Source organism: Cryptotermes secundus, unplaced genomic scaffold (assembly GCF_002891405.2).
Source record: "Cryptotermes secundus unplaced genomic scaffold, Csec_1.0 scaffold27, whole genome shotgun sequence".
Classification (NCBI taxonomy): domain Eukaryota; kingdom Metazoa; phylum Arthropoda; class Insecta; order Blattodea; family Kalotermitidae; genus Cryptotermes; species Cryptotermes secundus.
In genome coordinates this window covers 1213886-1225957 of record NW_019745078.1, presented here as the reverse complement: position 1 = coordinate 1225957, position 12072 = coordinate 1213886, and the positions used below count along the sequence as shown (strand labels likewise).

The window sequence follows — 12072 nt, the reverse complement described above, 5'->3', positions numbered from 1 at the left end:
GATATTTCAATTGTATTAATACGGGATGATATATATATATCTGAATAACGGAAGGAAATATTTTAACTTATCATCAATTACATTATCAATACTGAAATAATCCTACTGGACTGTACTGCCAAATATTGTTTTTTAAGTAAGATAATATTTACTATTTCAGTTCCTCTACGTAGATGATGCTTATCTGAGATTTATTTATAATTAGGATACATGCGTTCTTATGCCCCCATATGTCTGATAAGACATAGGAAAATATTTGTTTCTGACAAAGTTAATTAAAGTTCTATATTTTGTTTCCTAAGAGCCACCAAAAAATTTCAGGAAAAGACCTTACAACAGGATAAGACCCTTTCAAGATTCTTGTCAGCGCCACCACATGCTTACTTGTACATAGCCTACTCATTTCAATGTGTTATCAAATAAGTCGAGATTTAACAAATTCAGCAACTGATTGCGGTTTCTTCCCCTCGACTCAATAATTTTAAAATAAACTCTCTTCCTTATGTCCCAAACATCGTCAAATCATATTCCCAACCTAAGAATATATTGATCTTAGACATATCTCTACTCCATTATTTTTATGGTGATTACGGCCGATCAGAAGTCACTGTGACGACACTGAAACTCCGCCATTTTGTGGCCAGACAGGATGATGCTACCTACTATGGAATACTGAGTCCACACAAGACTCCACCCCTCTGGGGGATTGAGGGGCTGCCCCACGGGAATGCGCCACGCAGCCCTACTCCCCCCTCCCACACTCTGGTTCCCATGGGAACCGACTACGATGACGACCAGGAGGGGATTCGATTCGATGATCCGACGCCTGGCATCACAGTTGAGGACAACGGACCATAGAACAATCAGTTTCTTTTGCGTTATATGAGGCAACTTAAGTACACATATTAGCTATGCTCAAATATGATGACTGCATAAACACTATATTCAGACATAAACAGGCATAGATGAGACAATGATATTAATATGAAAAGGTGAAGAAATTGGCTGTGGAAGTGTGAACGGGACTGTACTGTCTGCGGGAGTTTGTTGTGAATGTTAGGATAGGAACACACACAGCGACATCGGTCGTACGACGTCCGTACGGTTCATGTCGCATCAAGTAGTAGAATATAAAGTGTAGTCTTAGCTTTCAAACGTGACGACATGCGACATCTACCGTACGACAGTCGGAGAGCGAAGAAATGCATTTGGTCTTTCTAGTGTGAAAAGGAGGTCGTACGGAAAAAAAAAATCGTATGTCATTTTTCCGTACGATCGATGTCGCTGTGTGTGTTTCTAGCTTAAGTCTGTGTTTCCGTAACCTATAGCAGTGAGTAGCTTCTTCGACAGCTTAGCAACAAGTACTGACAGCTCAAGGCATGTCCTCTTAAGCTGACAAGTATTCATGTGTCAAACAGGGTATGAAAATGAAGCAGCAACTTTCCATGATAAATCAAGTTTTCTTTAGCTGATATGGCTCACGATAAAAATAATGCGAACTGTGATTAATAAATTAATAAGAAACTATATTAAGTAAAATTCGTTCTAGTTTGAAATTAATTATTTACCTAGGCCTAGATTTTACAGAATTCAATGTATATGATTTCCTTGACAAGTTGATAGTTATTCCCTTATTCAGGAGAATCGTAATGTTAAGAAACCAGAAGATTCATTCCATCATTGGATACTAACCTAATCTTACCTAAACACTTCACATCAGCTTAAACTATTTTATGAAGAAAGCTGTCTTCTGGGATGTGGCACTGTATAGAATTTGTGTTAACAGACGTTTCGGAAGAAGTATCGCCTCCATCTTCTTGTCTTCTACCCTGAAGATGGAGGCGATACGTTCCTCCGAAACGTCGATTAACACAACTTTTACACAGCTCCACATCCCAGAAGAATACTTTCTTCATAGTCACTGCCGTGAAAACCTCAAATCTTACATATTTTATGAAGATCGCTTCTTTTTTCTATAATTTTTAGCCAAATATTTATATGCCGTTCTAGGGATTTTCAGACACGGCCTCTCATTTCATTCTTGTTAATTCAATGATACTATCTGTATCAGATTACGCGTACAGATTATGAATGCCCTGACTGCACAATTCTCTATCTATTCTTGCGACATGTATGCGGTATTTGATCAAATATACTCCCAGCAATTAATTCTGAAACACCACAGAACTCTGTTCTTTCTTCGAAGTAACAAAGATTCACAATCACACAAAGCAGCAAGCAAAGTCATGAACTTAGTTATATATAAGCCTCATTTAACTAACAGCTTCCGCTCTTAGCGGTGATTATGAATATCATCTTCTGGGATGTAACACCGTGAACACTACATTTTACCGAAGTTTCGGAGAAACATACTGCTTCCGTTTTCAGGTTAGAAAATGAGCCCAATAAGTTCCCAGTAAGAACCATATGGCAAGAAATTCTGTTCCTCCGAAACGTTGGCTTCACGTCCCAGAAGATAATCCTCTTATTTGTCGGTTTTTAAGTGATGAGAAGAATAGTAAATTTACCTTTGAAATTTAGCTATATTCGATTTTAAGCCTTCTGTAATCATAAAATTCGTTTCTCGAGGCGAAGGGATATGAACCAGCGTGCCAGACCGTCACTGCGATGCGTTTATGAAGCCTCTTGACGTTTCCCCAACTTGTGTGAAGTGATTCATGTGGGACAGAGTAATGTAGAAAGTTTTCAGCATGTGACCCTTGCTTCCGTCTAATTACTGATGCCCGGTAGAGGCTACTCTAATTAGCAAAGTCGGACTTAGTGTCTGTCTGTACGTCTTGTCGGAACACAAGTCCCATGAGACATGAACGGCTTTCGTATCCTCGTCTCAAGCGATGATACTACTTAAGGGAGAAAACATCCCTTGGAAACGTATCGTATAGGATGTTACCCTTTAATAGGCAGGTAGGAAGTTGCATGTTGGTTCCGAAACAGAGCATTGAATCATCCGCTTGAGAATTGATAGTGAAAACTTTCCAACCCGACCAAGTATATTGGGCTGAGGGTAAAGTAGATTAAAAACGAAACTTGATATGAAACGTCGGAGTTAATTTAATAATCATGTACCACTCGGTTTAAACAAGATGTGTGCTTCAAAGGAAAGATGTACGGGTATTCCGGAAACAAAGAAGTGCTTCTCGGCGTTTGTAAATCAGTTTATACTTTGTCTAATCTTACGGAAAGCTCAAATGAGTCATAGCCTTATTTTCCTATTTCCTTTTGTGAGAATACAGAATGGACAAAAATTCAGTTAACTCTTCAATTGAATGTACCCTTAAATATGTTAGAAAATTGTTATTACATATTGAATTTACAAAATATTTTTCGAAATGAGATCTTCCATGTTCAGTGCACAGTTCACAACAACGTGATAGCGTTCTACATATTGATTGCTAGGTTGAAATCTGAACATTGCCGTTAATACGACAGGGTACTGTAGGTTAGTTGACTTTTGGGGGTACTGTTTATGCACGTTCGCTGCCGAAATGAGGCATGCAGCACGTACAAAACCTAAAGCAAAATTAAGGTAGGTCCTATCGGTTTTCGTGTCCAATTTACAAAGTAAACTCAAGATTATGTTCGAAATTCTTCCATCTCAATTTACTTCTCTCCAACTCTCTACTTCTTTTCTATTCTATTACGTTTAAACGCTATTTTATAAATGTCCTTGGCTTGTGCCTCTAAATATATAAAACTTCTGTAATATGGACCTATATCATCATCTCTTGTTGAGATTTCTTATTTCCCCCATCATCACATTAAATTTGCGATTCTTGGAAAAGAGTGAAAAACGTCGCCTACAGCTGTCGCAGTTGTACCTAGTATAGAGAGAAACAGTACGTTAAACAGAGAGGAATTGTGCTCCAAGCAGTTAACTGTTACCATGCGTGCACTTACACTTTGGTCCATGCGCAATTCTTGCTGGCACCGCAGCGCGAAGAAATAAACGTGGACAGTATAAATTTTCCTACTCGGTACTTCATGACAACTTTTATCAAATTAGTTTAATAAAATTTATTTTGGAGATATACTACTTCACATTAAAGGGCCGGGATATGTCAGTAGGTATGATGTGCTACGGGCTGGATGCAAGGGTTCGATTCCAGGAGGGAGCAAGAAGTTTTTCTCTTCTCCGTAGCATCTGCACTGACTATGGGTTCCACCCAGCCTCCTATCCAGTGGGTATCTGGCGCACTTTCTCCAGGGGCGTAAATCTGACCACTTATCTCCATCTAATGTCGAGGATAATAACGGTAGAGCTGTACCTCCACTCCCCCATACGTCTTAATGGCGTGTGCTTAATTAATTAAGCACAAGGATAACTTTAACATTAAAATAAGATATGAAATCCCCATCAGAGTATATACAATCTGATCAAATACTAATTTATCCCCAACACGTTTCGGTCAAAAGATGACTATCGTCAGGTGGAAACCAGATGTTAAATGAAGCTTTAAATATGCATACATAAGAGATACACAATATGTAAGTTATTGACGTGAAAGCTGTCCCTGTGCCTAATTAATTATACACCAAGCCATGAAAACGAGACGTGAAGGGGTGATACAGAGACACCATTCGTGACCTCCGCACTAGGTGGAGCCGAGTGGTCAGCTTCACGCACCGGCCGCTTCAACCCCGGGGAGAGAGTCCCCGGTACAAATTGGATAGCAGGCTTATTGGACCTCGGTGGCAGTCTGGGCGCTGTGGAGAAAACACAAACCTCTTGCTCTTTAAAATTAGTTATTAACCAAAATGTGTCCGATATTCCTCCCAGAAACCAATACAATTATGACGTACAGCAGCACCATATCTGCAGTCTCCAGACGAGTATGAGTCTGCAGTGTATGGTGTCATGCTACGCAGCACTGATTGGCAAGAGTGCATCCAGCCCTGCTTATGTGATTGAACTTCAACGTGACATACATTTTATACTAAAAGTACGCGGGTTCAAACCCGGCGGTGGTCGTGGAATTTTTAAGGGCGGAAAAATTCAGGGAACAAGTCCTCCGGGAGGGATTTTAAGCCGTAGGTCCCGTGTCGTAGATTTACGGCATGTAAAAGAACCTCATGTCTCTAGGAGACCTCTGAGCTAAATTATTAGGCAACAATTTCCCGCCCAAGTAGTTTCCAATGCCTCTGGTAGATGGGGGAAGTATCAAAGGTACCGAGGGCCGACCTCGTTGGCTCAAAGGGGCTGATAGCAGTCACCAGTACCGATAGGGTATGGAGACTGGTAGGATATCAAGGGGGGACGCACAATGGACCAATAACTGGTCTAAGTGCATGGGGAAACCCACCCCCTCTAATAATAATAATAATAATAATAATAATAATAATACCACCATACTTACACAACATAGATATTTTAAATATTTTATTCACCAATACATATATCGTAAATTGCCTTTAAAATCTAGTCTTCCCTTGACAATGGTCATCTTATGCCCAAAACTTGTCGAGGATTTAATAATATTTGATCAACAAAAAGGATATAAAGTATATATGCACGGATGCTTGTTTCATGTTTTATTTTAATCTATCAAATTAGGTTAGTTAAAAGACTATCACAATAGCCGCTCGGTCTAAGGCACGAAATGTCTTCGCTCACTCAAACACTGGGATCATGGGTTCGAATCCTATTAGGGGCATGGATATCTGTACATGTTTCATCTCTGTTTATGTTGTCCTGTGTGTATTTAGCGGCCTTCCGACAGGGCTGAACACCCGTCCAAGGAGTCCTATCAACTGTCTATAAGATCCACAGTTGGAGATTAATTCCACTGGAAAACAGGGCAGAGGACCTAATGCAACAGCAGAAGAAGAATTTAATGAAAGTATACAGTTCATTTGCCGGTCACGGTAACCGAGCGGTCTAAGGTATGCACTGTCTTCGCTCGCTGATCACCCGCCCAAAGAGTCCTACCGTATGTGTAAGATCTAGAAAAACCGAAGTGAACGGAGAAGTTCATGGAGGTAGGCGTAGGCCCACTGGGGCTGTAGTGCCAAGGAAAAAAAATACCGTTCGTTTACTAGCCAAATAAAAATGAAGGCAAAAGGTACTACCAAAAGTGATCAGCTCCTCAGAATTTCGTACAATTCACGTAGCGGAGTGCAGTTTCGATTCTTTATAACTATAACTGTGATGTTATTTGGACAGAAGAGGGATGAAGTGACAGGAGGTTAGAGAAAACTGCGTAATGAGGAACTTCATAACTTGTACTCTTCTCCAAGTATAATTAAAATGATCATGTCAAGGAGGATGAGGTCAGCAGGGCATGTAGCAAGAATGGGGAGAAGAGGATGCATATAGGATATTGGTGGGAAAGCCAGAAGGAAAGAGACCACTGGGAAGACCAAGAAGTAGGTGGGTGGACAATATTAAAATAGATGTTAGAGATATAGGATGGGATGGTATGGATTGGATAGATCTGGCTAAGGATAGGGACCAGTGGATGTCTCTTGTGAACACGGTAATGAACATTCGGGTTCTATAAACTGCTGGGAAATTCTTGAGTAGCTGCAGATATGGCTTCTCCTCAAGAAGGGCTAAGCTCCATGAGTACGTAAGTAAGTATATCTGTCGAATATGAAGCGTAGCGAGTAAGACTACTGTTGAAAATTCAGGGATTCTCGGAGTGGAATGTAGGCTTGGAATTCAGCTAACACGGCCAACGCTCTCTCTCTCTCTCCTTTCGTGCAAGGAAGCACCAAATTAGTAGCAGAAGTACACAGTGATTGCTCCTTCTGAGTACATTTCAGTCAGTGATTAATAATCACTGTATCATCTGGCACTTGACGCAGTTCATAAAGCGCTGTCAAACTCACAAGAAAACTTTTTAATTTGAATCATCTAAGGAAACTTTGCACCTCTGGCTTGTAGAAAGATTCCTGAATCTGGTGTTTAGATTCTACATTTTAAATTATCGATTGCCTTTATTTCTGTTGCGACTCTATTGGTGGTTTCTGGTGGATGTTCATTGTTTAGTGGTTGGTTTCTCTTTCGTCTCGTCTCTAGGGACTTGGCTCCTCCCCCCAGCTTCTTCGTCTTGCACATCTCCAGCAGTCCCCTAACAGTTAGCCCACCCAGCTTACAGACGCGTGTAACGGGAGACGGACGTACAGGCAGAGAGATGTAGGGGAGTGTGGACAGAGTCAGATGAACAGTAGGAAACTCGAGAAGGGATAGAGGACGGTTCACTGATTATAGACGGTGTTCTGTTCCTGCCGCAATATAAGAAGTTAATGTATAATACTTGCGACATTTTCGTCCTCTTTTGATTCCCTGATACTAACATTACTCCTGTACCATCTTCTCAATAATTAGCTGAGTGAATTTCACGTCTCATCGGGTCTTGCAGCTTCAATTATGCCGTCATAACATCCAATCAATAAATGTATTTATTTCCGGGTTTACATATAGGTCAGAGGATAGTCCTCAATGTCTTATGGTCTTGGAAGGAGCTTTCTTTATTGATGTGAAAAATTAAATTAATTAGATTGCTATCTGACTGAACCAACTCACACAGCAGCTAAGAAATGAAACTAACCAACAGCAGCTTCATACGCCCAGCTTTCAGCTCCTCTAACGAAATAACACGAAATTTCATCACTCCAATTCGCATAACCACAGTAAAATTCCAAGGATTCTAGCCTAATTTCCGCATTTAAGAAGGGTAAAACTATCCCTGTAACAGGACTTGAAAGCTCATAGGATTGCGAGACGTCGAGGTTCCCACATTTTATGTAGAAAATCGACTCACAGATGGCGGTATAGTTGTCAGCCTGACGCACAGGCAGCCCGTTAACCCCCCCCCCTTCCCCAGGAAGATTCCCGATACTCATTTCTGTTTGAGATTGAGTCGACTTCGGGGCCATAATGGGTCTGGAAGGATTAGTTCAATTAAAAAATCCAGCACATGGGGGCTCGAACCGCGACCTTCTGGCTTGTAGCATAGTGTCTCAACCGACTACGCCACCGTGTGCCCCTCGGAATTTAGCAAAAATAAAAATAGGCTTGTGAGATCACCTTTCTGTCTGTGTATCCCTGACTATCAAATTGTGAATGCCTGAATCAGTCTTTATGAGACTTGCTATGTATATCACGGCACCTGAAACCATCTCAACGGCGTACTTCATAAATCCTTTCCATCAGTCTTTGTGTATGTATGTGTATCCCCCCTATTGCTGTTACGCAAAGATTTGGTAAACACGTTCCCGCGGCAAAGAAAAATTGTTGAAGGCGTCCTTTACTATTTGATCCGTGTCTTATGACAGGAAAGTAGGCAATTGGTTCTTGCCAGAAATACTTGATAATATTGTATTCAATCCCATTTTCTATATATGTCCCAGAGACAGCGTTTTAAATGACATTTCCTCCAGCAAGTGATTCTTCTTTCCATTTTCGTATTATATCTTTCTGAACATAAACATTCTAATAATATTAGTGCCATCTAATATCACGGAAAACTTATGTTCTCGGTTTTATATTCGTGAGTGCAGAATCACACGTACGCCTATTGTGTAGTATAAACCGAAAATCAGTGATGTGATGCATGTATTGTAGGAATGAAGGCCGCGTTAAATAGTTTACGCTGGAAATAATACACTTGGATGATTAAAATAGTTTAGTTTCTTCCTAGATTTTAGTCCAACAATCCATACTGTTAGCTACAGTGGTACCATATATCTTTTTCTTGAAAATATCACTACAAATAGTTGCTACTTGTTTCAAATTACGTCGTAATATTTTAAAATGAACTCAAAAATACCCCGAAGTTCTGGGAAGAACTCATCGCATACTTTCCTTTCACTGGAACTTCAGTGTCTGATACGACGAGTAGGAAGAGAACATAATGAAATCAGTAAGACAATAAGATTTGTGAGACCACAGTGTTTCTGTTACTGATCTAAGTGATTTATGAAGTACCTATTTAGCTGGCCTCAGATGGCATGATATATGTACGAAGTTTCATGAAGACTGGTAAGAGCATTTAGGTAACATTAATGTTATTACCTCGACAATCTGAGAAGCTTCAGTGTTGATATTACTGATGAGAGTGAATTAAGATTTATTCCTATGAGATGGCATGACATATATTTACCAAGTTTCATGACAATCGATTCATTAATTCAAGAAATATTGAGGGTGTTACCTCATTAATTTGAAAGGCCGTAATGTTGGTGTTACCGATGATAGGGATCTCATAAATAGGTCCAGTTCGTCTCAGGAGACAAGATATACATACCAAGTCTCATGAAATTCGGTTCAGGCATTCGGGTAATATTAAAGAATTACCACAATAAACAGACTATAACGTTAGTATTACTGATGGGAGGAATTTATGATGCACGCCGCGGAGATGGCTTCAGGTGGCATGATACATACATACCAAGTATCATGTAGATTGGTACAGGCTTTCATGCACTATTTAGGCCATTACCAAGATAATTTGAGAGACTCAAGTATTCGTATTAGTGATGGGTTGGATTTATTATGTACACTGTTTAGTGGATTTATGTGATATGATATACTCACCAAGTTTCATGAAGATAAGAACAGACGTTCTAGCAATATTAAGATTTTGCCTAAAAAAAATTGAAATGCTGTAATATTGGTATTACTGAAGTGGATATTTATGAAGTGCGCCGTTGAAAAATCCTCAGGTGGTATGATATACCACATACCAAGTTTCATAAAGATTGATTCAAGCATTAAAAAGCTGTTAGGTGGGATGTACGTATAAACATACACACAGACAACAATGTAACTTCATACTCCTACTTTCATTTCTTTCAAAATGAGGAAAGTAGACTGAAAAGTGTGTTACTGCAATTCATAATTCATGAAATAGATCATCTTCAAATAAATACAAATATTTATGTAAATGTGACTTCCATTTCCTTACGTTTCTCTGTATTACTATTTCTACTATTTCTTTACTATTTACTATTTTTTACTATTTTACTATTTCTTTACTATTTTTTACTATTTTTCTATTTTTTTGCTATTTCTTTATCCGATCATTATTACAGAATGCCTATAAACGTTATTGAACAGAAATTTATCAATAACTGTTGAACTCAGACTGATATCTGTACACTGATGTGTGGTACTCCTAGATCCGATTCGCACCAGACCATAGACCGACAACTTGCCATGCGAGTTACGATAGTCAGCTATTTAGTGTTCATTTTAAACGCATTATATTTAATTGGAAACGGATTATTGTCGAATGTCTGTCATTTGTGGATTTACAAGAGGCCCTTTGTTTTAATGCCTTCATTTGTTAACATTCTGACAAAATGTACTAAGGTAATTTAGTACACTAATCACAAATGTCTTTCGTTGTTGTAATTATTTCATTCAGTGTAACAGTTAACACTGTTTGATATTAGAAATTTGTTTCAATTTGGATTGGCTGTGAAACTGTATCAATGCAGACATAATAGTCTAGTGATGAATTAGCTGTTGTTGTGTGATTACGGTAACGAAAATTCTGGACCAGATATATTCAGATATCCGTTGATATGGCAATTATACTCAAATCCTTCAACATCGAGGGCAGTATCAATAAAATTTGACGTCATAACACAGTAAACTGTTATACATTTATCAGAGATCACATCTTCACTTCTGAAATTAACGATTTTTTATTTACCAAAATTAAATTTTCTATTAACAATGAGCGTGTATGTGTTTTTGTAAGTCAGGTCAGTTCGTGTACTGGAACAGACCTCAGTATTTCAGAAAATAATTGATTTTCGTGAAGCTCCGTCAGAACATCATGTCAATGATGAATACTCTCACTTGGCAAGAATTTAAATAATTCTCTTCAGCAATACCAAAATGGTGACCGATCAGAAGAAAGTACGGTAATACTATTTAATGTAGAGTTTCCAATTCTTATAGAAATCATGCAGTGTTATAGCAACTTTTAGGAAAATAGCAAAATAACCTTGTGAAAAAGCTGACAATGATGACGATAAGTTAGGAACCACAGCATCATAAAATGCTGGATGTGTATGCTAATGCGCTGCAACAGAATCGGAGCACACGTATATCACTTGCTGCTGATTGTAAGGAGCACTGCGCTGACAGGACGTTTTAGAATTTGTTTGTTCGCTCTCATTTTGAAGAGTAATAGTCGTCTGTGATGTGACGTCATGAAGTCTGATAGACGTTTGTTGACGTTACAGTTGAAGGTACTGCTTCCATCTTCAAAGCCGAAGAATACGCCAAGCAAACAACCAGGAAGAAGCAAGTAGCAAAGAAAGAGAGAAAGCATTATGTGACTCCGAAACGTCGGTAAACTTATAATAGACTATAAGGCTTCACATCCAACAAGACCAGATGAGAACCTTAAGCCGACAATTATTCACTCTAACAAAGGGAGAGAGCTTGGCCTGTCTTTTTTAGTTACCTAAGTTACCGTAATGATTTCCAGGTTTCTTCAGTGATTTAATATAATTCACATAAACTCAAATATAAAAATTTTTATTACGAATATATGTGCCTATAAAACTGTTCGAATATATTTGGAAATCTTATTTTTCTTATTACGAAAACAGCATCACGAGTTTAAGCGATCACTGCAACATTGAATATTGGATAAAAAAAATATTTTCCTGCATATTTCAGTTCCTAATCACGTCAAAAGAATCAAATAGGAATTTATTAATTAAACGAAAAGAAACATTTCTTATTATTGTTGGTAATAGTGTTTCGTGAACACTAGATCTGTTTTCTCGTTCAAACAAACATTCCTTTTTCCCACGTGTTAATCCAATCTTGTTGATATTACTAAAATGATATCGCCTCAAGAAATATTTACTGTACCGATATTAAACCGGTAAAGCCTAGTGTTTCTATATGTACCATCAGCTTTAACACATTAGTGTTCTGCTTTATGCCCACAGAGTGCATTTATATGTTTCGTACGGTTCTTACAATAAACAGCGAGTGTTTCTGTAAACATCGTTAATCAGTTCTTATCTTTAACTGACATGTGATATACGTGTATTTCTTGCGAGACACGAAATGACTTTTTA

General features: G+C 38.6%; 2 protein-coding genes across 9 annotated transcripts in view; one reads left to right on the top strand and one right to left on the bottom strand.

The window, feature by feature from the left end:
• Positions 1-12072, bottom strand: part of LOC111874820 (protein PBDC1) — a 751412-nt gene that overhangs the window by 665514 nt on the left and 73826 nt on the right. The gene's annotated exons all lie outside the window — the stretch shown is intronic.
• The window catches only part of LOC111874817 (transcription factor collier), a 376238-nt gene that overhangs the window by 306310 nt on the left and 57856 nt on the right, over positions 1-12072 (top strand). The window lies entirely within an intron of this gene.